Source organism: Hypanus sabinus, chromosome 10 (assembly GCF_030144855.1).
Source record: "Hypanus sabinus isolate sHypSab1 chromosome 10, sHypSab1.hap1, whole genome shotgun sequence".
Classification (NCBI taxonomy): domain Eukaryota; kingdom Metazoa; phylum Chordata; class Chondrichthyes; order Myliobatiformes; family Dasyatidae; genus Hypanus; species Hypanus sabinus.
The window spans coordinates 55,511,261-55,525,052 of record NC_082715.1 but is presented as its reverse complement, the minus strand read 5'-3'; the positions used below and the strand labels follow the sequence as shown (position 1 = coordinate 55,525,052).

General features: G+C 40.3%; 1 non-coding gene across 1 annotated transcript; it reads left to right on the top strand.

Annotated features, from left to right (window-relative positions):
- Positions 1–12,815: 12,815 nt before the first annotated feature.
- On the top strand, positions 12,816–12,918 carry LOC132401423 (U6 spliceosomal RNA). Its single transcript, XR_009514578.1, has one exon. It is a non-coding gene; the product is annotated as a U6 spliceosomal RNA (small nuclear RNA).
- Positions 12,919–13,792: the final 874 nt, after the last annotated feature.

Here is a 13,792-nt window from a genome sequence, read left to right as displayed (position 1 = left end):
TCTCCTGTTGCAACCAGTAAGGCTGGAACACAAGCACAGAGGCAAAAATTAATTTGTTGTACAGAGTTACTGGTAACTAAAATACTTAAGCAGAATTAACCCAATCCAGAATTCATCAGTGGATAGATTAGTTTCTTAGGTCTGGATTTTGTGTTGTAGTCCGTACTTTTCATGAAGTAACATCAGTACTATGTGCCTCGGCTGAAAGAAGATAAGGGTTTTAGACAGATAGCAATACTATCACCTACATATTTCCTGCCAGCTTGAACACAATTCTGAACTCACTCTTCACCATCAGTGCATGGTCTGAACCCTGGAACTACCCAACAGCATTGTTGGAGGACCCCGACAAGGAGAATTGCAGCAGTTCAAAGTGACTTATTATCATCTTCTGAAGGGCAATTAAGGATGGCCTTGCCAGAGGCATCTGATCCCAAAAAGCAAATGAACAAAGCTATTGAACAGAATGCAGAAATGCATACTCAAAATGATATCCATCAGAGGAAGTCGTAATTTAACCACAAGTAATGATAGTTTAGAAACTTGTGATAAGGATTGCAGGTCTGCTAGTGAACTGAGATTGAAAAGAACACGCACTTGAATAAGTTGAACTCAAAATACTATCCTCAGTAAAGGCACTGGAGAAGGAGGCACTAGGTGATTCAAACTTCAAAGTGAATTATTATGTCACCAGATAAAACCTTGATTTATTTTCTTCTGTGCGTACTCAATAAATCTATAAAATAATAACTATAACAAATTCAATGAAAAATGCTCACTAGAACACTCAACCAGAGTGCAGAAGACAACAGACTGTGCAAATACAAAAAGGGCCAATAATAAATAAAAAAACAAACAAACAAACAAACAAATAAATAAATAAATAAATATTACATATAAAGAACATGAGATGAAGAGTCCTTGAAAGTGAGACCATTGGTTGCAGGAATATTTCAATGATGGGGCAAGTGAAGTTGAATGAAGTTACCCCTTTGGTTCAAGAGCTTTATGGTTGAGGGGCAGTAACTGTTCGTCAAGCTGGTGGAGTGAGGCCTGAAGCTCTGGTACCTTCTTATTGATGGCAGCAGCAAGAAGAGAGCATGTCCAGGGTGCTGGGGGCCCCTGATGATGGACGTTGCTTTCCTGCAACAGCATTTCATGTAGATGTGCCCAGTGATTGCAAGGATTTTACCTGAGATGGACTGGGCTGTATCCACTACTTTTTGAAGGATTTTCTATTCAATGGTATTGGCGTTTCCACACCAGTCTATAATGCAGCCAGTCAATACTTTGCACTACACATCTTTGGAAGTTTGTTGAGGTTTTGGATGTCATGCTGAATCTCCGCAAACTCCTGAGGAAGTAGAGGCACTGCTGTGATTTCTTCATAACTGCACTTGTGTGTTGGGCCCAGAACAGATCCTCCGAAATTATAACACCCAGGAATTTACAGTTGCTAACCTCTAATCCTCTGAGGACTGGCTCACGAACCTCTGATTTTCCTCTCCTGAAATCTATAATCAGCTCCTTGCTCTTGCGGGCATTGAGTAAGAGGTTGCTATTAAGAGATTTTCAATCTCCCTCTCTGCTGAATCAACGCCACCTTTGATTTGGCCAATGACAGTGGTGTCATTAACAGACATAAATATGGCATTGTAGCAGTGCTATCCACACAGTCATAAGTGTAAGGTGAGTAGTGCGGAGGTCTAAGCACACAGCCTTGTGGCACACCTGTGCTGCTGGAGATAGAGGAGGATTTTTGTTGCCAATCTCCATCAGAACAGGTGCACCACAGAGCCTGCTCTACTCACTTTACACCACTGACTGTTCGGCTAACTACAGCTCCAACACCATATTCACGTTTGCCAATGTCACCACTATTGTGAGCCGAATCAAAGGTGTTGATGAATCAGCATACAAGAGGAAGATTGAAAATTTGGTTGAGTGGAGTCATAACAACAAAATCTCACTCAATGTCAGCAAGACTAAGGGGCTGACTGTTGATTTCAGGAGAGGGAAACCAGCTGTCCACGAACCAATCTTCATTGGAGGATCAGAGGTGCAGACAGTCAGTAACTTTAAATTCCTGAGTGTTAAAGGACTTGACCTGGACACATCATATAAATGTAATTGCAAAGAAAGCACAACAGTCTCTACTTCCTCATCAAAAACCTTGACAAATTTCCATAGGTGTGTAGTGGAAAGTGTATTGACTGGCTGCATCATGGCCTGGTACAGGAACACCAATGCCTTTGAGCAGAGAACCCTACAAAAGGCGTTGGACTCAGCCCAGTACATCAAACTCCTCACAACCATTGAGCACATCTACATGAAATGCTGTCATAGAAAAGTAGCATACAGCAGCAAAGATCCTCAAACCCAGGCCCTGCTCATTTCTCTCTGCTACCATTGGGTAGAAGATATAAGAGCCTCAGGACTCACACCACCAGGTTCAAGAACAACTACTACCCCTCAACCATCAGGCTCATGAACAAAAGGGGATAAGGACTCTCATTTATTGTGCTATTCCCACAATCAATGATCTCACTTAAAGACACTTTGTCTTGTAATGTCATGTTCTTGTTATTTAGTTAGATTTGCATTTGCACAATTTGTTGTCTTCTATACTCTTGCTCTTGTATTATTCCTGTTTACAGCTACTGTTCTATAGATTTACTGAGTATTCCTGCAGAAAAAGCATTTCAGGGTTTTATGTGGTGACATGTAGGTAATTCGATAATCAATTTTACTTTGAACCTTTGCTAAGCCAAACTGAGTAGGGTCTGTAAATGTGGAAATCCGGGATCCATTTGTACAAGGAAGAAATGAGACCAAGGTCTTGGAACTTATCAATTAGTTTAGAGGGGTTGATAGTATAGGATGCCAAGCTATAGTCAATAAAGTGCATCCTTATGTATGCATCTTTGCAGTCCAGATGTTCCAGTGTTAGGTGAAGAGCCAAAAAGATGGCATTTGTAGTGGACCTATTGCTCCAGTTGGCAAATTGGAGCCGATCTAAGTCACTTCTCAGGCAGGAGTTAATGTTTCATATCCAACCTCTCAAAACACTTCATCACTGTGGATGTAAGTGTTGCTGGGTGATAGTCAGTGAGTCAGGTCACCACACTCTTTTTGGCACTGGTATAATTGAAGCAGTTGGTTTCCATACACTGTCAAAGAGAATGGTTAAAGATATCAGGGAACACACCAGCTAGTTGATCAGCACAGGTCTTTAGAACATGGGCAAGTACCATGTCTGGGCTCGATGCTTTTAATGGGTTCAGCCTCCTGAACCCAGCTCACATGTCAACTTCAGACACTGAAATCATAGGATCACTGGGGGATGTGGGAGATGCCTACACGTTTTGACGTGGAGCTGGTTCAAGATTAGATTTTAATGATCAAGTCTTGCTGCTGAGAGAAGTGATTTTCTTTTCACCGTTTTAAGGTTTTAATTTTCCCAGAATGACTTTAGTGTTTTGAATACATACGTTACATGAAACTCCTTCTGCTGAAAACTTTTAATCAATATAGTTTTGTTCTGAAGCTGAATTGTTCTCACTAAATAATAATATGGAACTCTGCCAGGATAAAAGATAAAAGAACTCAATAAAAGTAATAAAATGAAGTAAGCCATAACAAAAATATCTTGGTTCAGAAGTCAACAGAAAATCCAAACAACACGTAAATAAGCTGAAACAAAAAGTGGGCTTAGTGGCAACACAATCACCATCAGAATGCGAGAAGAGGGAAGCTGAGAAAGCAAATGTGTTCAAAATTCAAATATGCAGAAGACAAACTGTAGAAAAGCATAAACAAACAAATAAATAAAATAATAAATAAATGAATGGATAATACTGAGACATGAGTTGTAGAGTCTTTGGAAGGGAGTCCATAGGTTGCGGAATCAGTTCAGAGTTGAGGTGAGTCAAATTATCCATGCTGGTTCAGGAACCTGATAGTTGTTTCTGAACCTGTTGGAGTTGAATGCCACTTTCCTATCCTTCACTTTATTTTGCCCATTCACCAATTTAATGACAGGCAGTATGCAAGGTAACATAGCTGAAATACAAGCCACCATCCACTCTGGGGAAAGCCTTGTGCTTCCTGCTTTGTGTCTTGGAGAAGGATGGAGAAATGGTTGTTCCTATTAGTGACCTTCTTGATATAATCAAGGACTGCAAGCTAAGACATATTACATTCATTATTGACTCCCTCGGCATCTTTCTTTATGCCGTTTATGTCAGATAGCTAGCAAGTAACATTAAGCATTTTCCTTTACCAAAGAAAAGAACTGCAGTAGCAGAGCTTACAATGTGTAAAATACAGCTACTGTTGTAAGGAATTCAGAAAGGTTTTTCATTCTATTAAAGTGAAATACCAACAATTAAGTCTCCCTGTGTACAGTTTTTAAAACTCAGTTGAGTTGAGTCAAGGAAAAGGGATGTATGTATTATGTTTGTACTATTAACCATTCAGGTGAGGAGCTAAGGACCATAGTACTACAGTGACACTGTTTGTACCAAGAGGGTTGTGATGTGACATGATTATATGTTTTTACTGGCTTACATATTGGCTGCAGGATTTCATATTCCATAATTTGCCAATGTATTGTACCTCTTCCCTGTTTTGGATGTTAATAACTGTGCCTGAACAAGGAATGCTGGAAGCTAAATTGACTATTGATACTATCCTCATTCAACATTGGGTGATTTTGCAGTCTACTGCTTTAGTGTACAAGCTGCATCAATATCAAAGCACCCTCCTGAAATGGAGGGATTGTATTTGAAGTAAGTGAGATATGCTCTTCTTCAGCTGCATGCTTTTAGTGATAACATGTCTGGTCTCTCTACATATGTTTGTTTTCTATTTCCATCACTCTTCTACTTCCCTCCTGTAATCCAAGTCTTACTGCTGATGCAGCTGCTCTGATTCATTGCTCTTCCTCCTTTCTCCATAACCAAATCTGACTTCCTGAAACAGCATCATTCAATCTCTTGTAAGAGATATGTCTCAATAAAAAAGTAGGAAGGTGGTTGCTAATTATTTTTGCAAATTTACTTTTCATAGACATCCTCTGTTTCTTGGTTTAACTTCCAAGTAAAAAGTCTGGACTGATTGCATGTTTTACAACAAAATACTTCTATGACTTGTATCACCATTACAATTTTCTGTAAATCCAAAACTTAATCTTTCTTTTTGCAAGCTATTTTCTGACTCTTGTTTCTACCTTTGTAGAACAATGATAAGAATCTAACACAGAGATACAAGAGACTGCAAAGAAGTTCTAACATAACATATCTTTTACAGTGCAATAATTTAAACGGTGGCCCAGATTGACGAGAAAGCCTGAGTGCAGAGGCAAGGGTTGGGCATATTTAGCTCGCTCTCTCATAATGTTCATTCCTCTCTCCTGTGTCTGTCAGCACTGCGAGTTTCACAGTGTTTTTCTCTGCTAATATGATGAATTTGAGATCTAGACTTGCGCCTACTACTCTGATAGCTTTGGGGAGCGGATCTAAGGACTCAGTCTGGTTCGGAATGCTGTTGCTTGCATCTGTTGTTTGCAGAATGTGTATATTTTATTCCTCTTTCTCTGTGCAGTGATTATGTTTTTTTTAATTGGGTTCTTCCGGTTTCTTGCTTTGTGGCTGCCTGTAAGCAAACAAATCTCAAGGTGTATAATTTATACATTCTTTGATAATAAATATACTTTGATTTGATAATTTACATTTCAACTATACATACCAATGGTATAATATTTTAAATTGCTTTGTCTTTAAAATTGTACACTAAAATATACCAGCCAATAAAGAAATTTTTTTGTAAAGTCACATCAATTACATATATACACACACACATACACATATATAAATCCTGTAGATTTAGTGACTGAGTGCATTAAATTCAAACAACAACACACACAAAATGCTCGTGGAACACAGCAGGCCAGGCAGCATCTATGGAAAAGAGTACAGTCGATGTTTTCGGGCCAAGATCCTTCCTCAGGACAGGAAAAAAGACGAGAAGTCAGAGTAAGAAAGTGCGGGAGGGGAAGAAGTACAAGGTGGAAGGTGATAGGTGAAATCTGAAAAAGTGGAGGGGATGAAGTAAAGAGCTAGAGGTTGATTGGTGAAAGGCGACAGCGCTTCTCCCTGTAGATGCTGCCTGGCCTGCTGTGTTCCACCAGCATTTTGTGTGTGTTGTTGTTTGAATTTCCAGCATCTGCAGATTTCCTCATGTTTGGTGTCATTTAACTGCAGCTTTTTAGAAGGCCTTCTGCATGCTGGTACTTTTGGTTGAATGTTGTCATCCCTGTCTAAGCAACCACTACTCTAAGTGTCTATGACCAAGGAAGCTGCCCGCATAATAATCCCCCCCATATCTCCTCATGCCCTGATATGTGGCTACTCAAGCATATTCATCAACCGGAAGGGGTAAAAATTGCACCAATGTTCAGCTGGACTGGAGGCGTAATATTTCTGTAGTCTGTTCAAGATTCCAGGGCTGCTGCCATGATCACCTGGACTAGTACACAGTAATGTGCAAAATTAGCTAGGTAGCTAGTTTGACTAAGAATTTTGTACAGTAATGTTGTAATTTTGTGTACTGTTGCAAAAAAAAAACAAATTACATGGCATATGTGAGTGATGATAAACCTTATTCTGATATACGTCTCTATAATAAACTGAGAGTGGGAAGGGAGAAGGGAATCTATCTTTCAAGTGTCTCCATACCTCCTAACTGACTTATCAGCCAAGTAATCAGGTTGTGTGCAGTTGGGGTCATTGGGAAAAGGAGAAAGCAGAAGGGAGGGAGCAGGAAACACCAGAGAGATTCTGGTGCTCTGGGGCTCCCAAATGGTAGGACATGTCAAAGTTCAAAGTTAACATTCATCCAGATTGTAGAAATACAATTAAAATTGCCTCTCACTCAATAGTTCAGGTGTACTTAGACCTGCTTGTAGCTGTTTTTGAAGCGTGCAATTGCCTGCTGCACAGTAGCATAACAAACATGAGAAAATCTGCAAATGCTGGAAATCCAAAGCAACACACACAGAATGCTGGTGGAACACAGCAGGCCAGGCAGCATCTATGGAAAAGAATACAGTCGATGTTTTCGGGCCAAGATCCTTCCTCAGGACAGGAAAAAAGACGAGAAGTCAGAGTAAGAAAGTGCGGGAGGGGAAGAAGTACAAGGTGGAAGGTGATAGGTGAAATCTGGAAAAGGGGAGGGGATGAAGTAAAGAGCTAGAGGTTGATTGGTGAAAGGGATAAAGGGCTGGAGGAACTCATCAGGCCAGGCAGCATCTAAGGAAAAGAGTAATCCATCAATGTTTCAGGCAGAGACCTTGTTTCAAACATGAGCCTCCAAAATTGCTACATAATCTCTAAATTCCATTCTGAATTGCTTCACAAAATCAACCAGAGGAACAGACAGAAGACTAATTCAAATACATTTATTATCAAGGTATCAACAAAACCAACAGAATCAACAAACTCATTCGTGAGGCCAGTGATGTTGTGGGGGTGGAACTGGACTCTCTGACGATGGTGTCTGAAAAGAGGATGCTGTCCAAGTTGCATGCCATCTTGGACAATGTCTCCCATCCACTCCATGATGTACTAGTTAGGCACAGGAGTACATTCAGCCAGAGACTCATTCCACCGAGATGCAACACTGAGCGTCATAGGAAGTCATTCCTGCCTGTGGCCATCAAACTTTACAACTTCTCCCTCGGAGTGTCAGACACCCTGAGCCAATAGGCTGGTCCTGGACTTATTTCCACTTGGAATTTGTTACTTATTATTATTTAATTATTTATGGTTTGATATTGCTATATTTCTACACTATTCTTGATTGCTGCGACTGTAACAAAACCCAGTTTCCCTCGGGATCAATAAAGTATGTCTGTCTGTTATGTAGTATACAACCCTGAGATTCTTCTTCCCACAGGCAGCCATGAAACAAAAGAAACAACATGGAACCCATGCAAAGAAAACATCACTCAATGCACAAATGGCAAAAAAACAAGTGAATAACACAGAGACTATTAAACATTGAACTGCAAAGTTCTTGAAACTGTTTAGGAATGTTCAGTGTGGTTCAGTTCAGTTCAATTAGTGCTATTTTGTTCAATTTGTCTCAACTGTTTGTCCTGCATCCTCCTTCTGAGGCTGGGTTTGAGGAGGTTCAAGCTTGAACACAAGGGATGACCCAGGAACAGCATCACTGGTGAGTTGTTGATTATGGAGTATGTTATGTTATGATACGCAAGGAGGAAATTGGCGAGCTTCTGTTCCGTGTTACTGTAGAGTGTTCTGCTGACCTTGCTCACAGTGTTTTGTTTTTTTTTAATATATATATATATATATATATATAAACACACTCAACAAACACTTCTGCCAAGCCATTAGAAGCTGGGTAGTATGGTGCAGATATAATATCTCATATTCCCTTCACTTTAGGAATGACTGCAACCGTTCCGCCACAAACTGTGATCCATTGTCACTGACTAAGTATTGTGGAACTTCAGTCCTTGCAAAGAAGCTTCTTAATTCATCAACAGTGTGCAAGGCTGTAGTACAGGCTATTGGGAACACTTCTGGCCATTTTGTAGCTGCATCCACAACTACCAAGAAACTTGTGCCCATGAAGGGTCTGGCAAAATCCACATGAATCCTCTGCCAGGGCATTGCAGGCCATTCTCAGGGATGGAGCAGCTGCTGTTGGCATCTTCTGGATACTGGCATCCCGAACAGTGCATGGCATGCCGCTTGATCTGCTGTTCTATCCTAGGCTAGCAGCAGAAGTTTTAAACCAATGGTTTCATTTTAACCATTCCTTCATGACTGGCATGTAGCTCTTCCAACACTTTAACTCTCTGAGTGGATGTTACAACAACTCTCAATCGCCACATACGGGAACTTCCATCAAGGACAAGTTTACCTTGGTGCTGTTAAGAATAGGGAAACTGGAGTTTCAGCAATTTTGGATGACCATGGAGACTGTGTGGAGTCTTTTCTGATTTCCCTTTGGGTCAGCTCTGTCATAATAGTGAGACTTTGCATTAGGGAGAATACATCAAGAGTATGGTTTTGAGTAATTTTTTTCTGGTACTTCCTTTTCCAAGAGTAAATTGGGAATCTATCAGCATTAATCACAACTCAAAGTACATTTATTACCAAGGTATGTATTTAGTATAGAACCTTGGGATTCACCTTCTCCACAGATGGCCATGAAATAAAGGAAAATCATGGGAAACATTCAAAGAAAAACATCAAGACCCCCATGTACACAAAAAAATCAAATCCTGCAAATGGCAATGACAAAAATCAAACAAAAAATATAGAATAAAAGACACAAAATTGAAAGAGTCCAGGCACATTCAGTTCTGCTCAGAGCTTGCTATCTGCCGGCTGCCCAGATTCAAAATTGCCCGAAGTAGCAACAAAACAAGAGCAACCAAAACCACATCAAAACGTGACTATAGAGTCCATTCCAAAACCTGTGTTGATTAAATCTTGCCCAAGACACAGAACTCCAGCACCATTCTCCAGCAGCATTGAGGGAGAAGGAGATGATTTGAACACAGGGACCTTCCTTTAGGTGCAGCAAGAGAGAGACACCATCATACACAGACAACTTCTTCCGCAGCATTGAGTGAGAGGCTACTCGATGGCGCTGAACACCCACTCGTCTTCCACACTCTCCTCGACACTTTCATTGGTGAGATCAGCATGAAATGGAGCTGCTCATGGGCTCACATCGAGTCTCCAGGCTTCTTGGCCTCGAGCCCGCACACTTATCATGTGGTAATGTGATAATGTATGCAATTTACATGTTTATACATCTAACTGAATAATTGAATTATTTAAATGTATGACAATGCTTAATCCAACAAATATATAGAAGATTATTCAAATTAGTTAGTATTAAATAACCTCTTCCTCTGGCAGCAGCGAGTGAGAGGGAGAGGGAGACCAGTCAGGTGGTGAACATCTCCTACACTCATACATGTCGATTTCAATCTTGCTCGACAAGATCAGTGCTAAACGTTTTAATGCTAAATTTGCTGTCCAACTGCTAACCCTCTCCTCAATGCTATTTTGTTTTTATTGGGGAAATTCATGTGTTATACTAAAATCCCAAACCCATGATAATATCACTCTTAATGAGCAATTATGATAGTGAAATCGACAAGCCATTTCTGTGATGGGGGGGATTCCCATATGAAAACCGATTCATTCAGATTAAATTGGAAATCAACAGGTTCATAACCTTTTTCTGTTAAAGTGTGTTAGGGAGTATTCTAGTATTATATGAACAGAGCAGATATTAATTCAAACCAGAACGAGCCTTCAGTTTTTATTGTAAATCGCAAGCTGCAAATTGAATTTAAAAGCTCAGACTGGCCTACAAAGTGAGATATCGTCTGTCCATCAGACAAATATTAATACAATGTAGTTGTGTCAATTTCCCAGCATCAACAGTGTAAAAGATTATATATGGGTTGAGAGAAGTTTGTAATTTGCTTATCTCAGCCAAAGTGTTTTGAACATTCAGACATGTATCCCACTTTAGATATGCAACTCAAAGGAATCATTGTTAACCCAAGGTAATGAAGTAAACAATGCTATTGCAACTATATAGGTCGGTGAGCCTGACATCAATAATGAAAAAGTTATTGGAAAGTATTCTGAGGGACCAGATTTATAAGTATTTGGATCGACATCGAATGACTAAAGATAGTCAGAAAGGCTTTGTGCATGGTAGGTAGGTTTAACCAGTCTTATCGAATTTTTTGAGGAAATAACAGGAAAGATGATGAAGACAAGGCAATGGATGTTGTCTACTTGGACTTTAGTAAAGCATTTGACAAGATCCTGCATGGGAAGTTGGTGAAGAAGATTCAGTCTCAGCTTTGTAGATGAGGTAATAAACTGGATTAGACATTGGATTTACGGGAGAAGCCAGAGACAGGGACTAAATAGTGGCCTCTTTGACTGGAAGCCTATAACTAATAAAGGCTGTAGGGATTGGTGTTGGGTTTGGAATTTAATGCAGACATGTGCGAGGTATTTCATTTCAGAAGGCCCAACCGGCGTATATCTTACACAGTGAATGGTAGGGCACTGAGGATTATGATAGAACAAAGGGATCTGGGAATACAGGCTTTTAATTCACTGAAAGTGGTATCACAGGTAGATAGGATCACAAAGAAAGTTTTTGGCACATTGGCCTTCATAAATCAATGTATTGAGTACAGAAGGCCAGAATCAGGTTTATTATCACCGGCATGTGACATGAAATTTGTTAACTCAGCAGCAGCAGTTCAATGCAATACATAATCTAGCAGAGAGAGAGAGAGAAAAAAAATAAATAAAATAAAACATAATAATAAATAAACAAGTAAATCAATTATGTGTATTGAATAGATTTTTTTTGAATGTGCAAAAAAAGAAATATTGTATATTTTTTAAAAAGTGAGGTAGTGTCCAAAGCTTCAATGTCTATTTAGAACTCAGATGGCAGAGGGGAAGAAGATGTTCCTGAATCACTTAGTGTGTGCCTTCAGGCTTCTGTACCTCCCACCTGATGGTAACAGTGAGTAAAGGGCATGCCCTGGGTGCTGGAGGTCCTTAATAATGGATGCTACCATTCTGAGACACCGCTGCCTAAAGATGTCCTGGGTACTTTGTAGGCTAGTGCCCAAGATGGAACTGACTAGATTTACAACCTTCTACAGCTTCTTTTGGTCCTGTGCAGTAGCCTCCATACAGACAGTGATGCCGCCTGTCAGAATGCTTTCATGATACAACTACAGAAATTTTTGAGTATATTTGTTGACATGCCAAATCTTTTCAAACTCCTAATAAAGTACAGCTGCTGCCTTGCCTTCTTTATAACTACATCAATATGGTGGGACCAGGTTAGATCCTCAGAGATCTTGACACCCAAGAACTTGAAGCTGCTCACTCTCTCCACTTCTGATCCCTCTATGAGGATTGGTATGTGTTCCTTCGTCTTACCTTTGAAGTCCACAATCAGCTCTTTCGTCTTACTGACGTTGAGTGCCAGGTTGTTGCTGCGGCCCCATTCCACTAGTTGGTGTATCTCACTCCTGTACACCCTCTCGTCACCACCTGAGATTCTACCAGCAACAGTTGTATCATCAGCAAATTTCTAGATGGTATTTGAGCTATGCCTAGCCACACAGTCATGTGTATACAGAGAGTAGAGCAGTGGGCTAAACACACACCCCTGAGGTGCGCCAGTGTTGCGAGAGAACACAGAACATTGGGAGCAGCGGGTTATCTGTGAGGGCCGTGTATTCAGACAGCTGTGCCTTGGGGCCGACTCCCTGGGCATAGAGCTCGGAAAAGGTGATGCAATAGACTTCGAACATCATAAATCACTGGGTTGTTTGTTATGTCTCCCCTCTCGCTGTGAAACGAGTCGTCTCTTTTTCCCTTATTAGAGAGAGAGACAGAGCCTGTGGTATGTCGAATTACTGGGTGAATGAGTAGTCTTTGGGGTACTGCAAGGCTGTGTCTTTACTGATGCTTTGCTGCACGCTTGAGTGCTTGGTGGATGGTACTGATGCTTTTTTGCTGGTGGGGGGGTCATTGCCTTGCTGCTGGTAATGTGTGAGGGGGGAGCTGGGGGAGGAGCTTTAGGATGCGCACATTTAACTGTCATTCATTCTTTCAGGCACTCCTCTGCTTTCATAGGTGCTTGCAAAGAAAAATAATTTTGAGATGTATATTGTATACGCTTCTCTGACATTAAATGTACCTAATGAAACCTGTTGAGTGCTCACTTCGGCAGCACATATACTAAAATTGGAACGATACAGAGAAGATTAGCATGGCCCCTGCGCAAGGATGACACGCAAATTCGTGAAGCGTTTTTTTTAAAAAAAAAAGAAAGAAAGAAACCTGTTGAGTTGTATAAAAGGTTGGTGAGGCCTAATTTGGAAGATTGTCTGCAACTTATGTTACCTAGCTATGAGAAAGTTGTAACTAAGTTTGGATGAGTACAGAGAAAATTTAAAAGGATGTTGCTAGGTCTGGAGGACCGGAGTTATAAGGCAAGTTTGAACAAGTTAGAATTTTATTCCTTGGAAAGTGGAAGGCTGAGCAGAGATAGAGGTAAGTGCGAGCAGGCTTTTTTCCACCAAGGTTGGGTGGGAGTCCAATATCTACTGGCTTATTAAAATCCCCATGACTAACATAACATTGCCCTTTTGACATGCCTTTTCTATCACCAGTTGTAATTTGTAGCCCACATCCTGGCTACTGTTCAGAGGCCTGTATATAATTCCCCTTGGGGTATTTTTACCCTTGCAGTTTCTTAACTCTACTCATAAGGGTTCTATAGCTTTCAGTCCTCTGTCACCTCTTTCTGAGGATTTGATTTGAAATTTTACAAGCAGAATTACACCCTACCCTCTGATTACCTGCCTGTCATTTCAATACAATGTTAACAGTTCCTGATCTTTAGTTATTGTACTATAGATTTGGTAAGTATGCCCGCAGAAAAATAAACTCAGGGTTGTGTGTGGTGACATGTATGTACTCCGACAATAAATATTACCTTGAACTTTGAATGATGCATATCCTTGAATGTTAAGCTCCCAACTGCAATCTTCTTTCAGCCATGACACAGTGATGCCCACACATATTTAAAAATCTGAAACTGCGATATAAGATTATCTACTTCATTCTGTATACTACGTGAATTCAAATATAACAGCTTCAGTCTTGTATCCATCACCCTTTTCAATTTT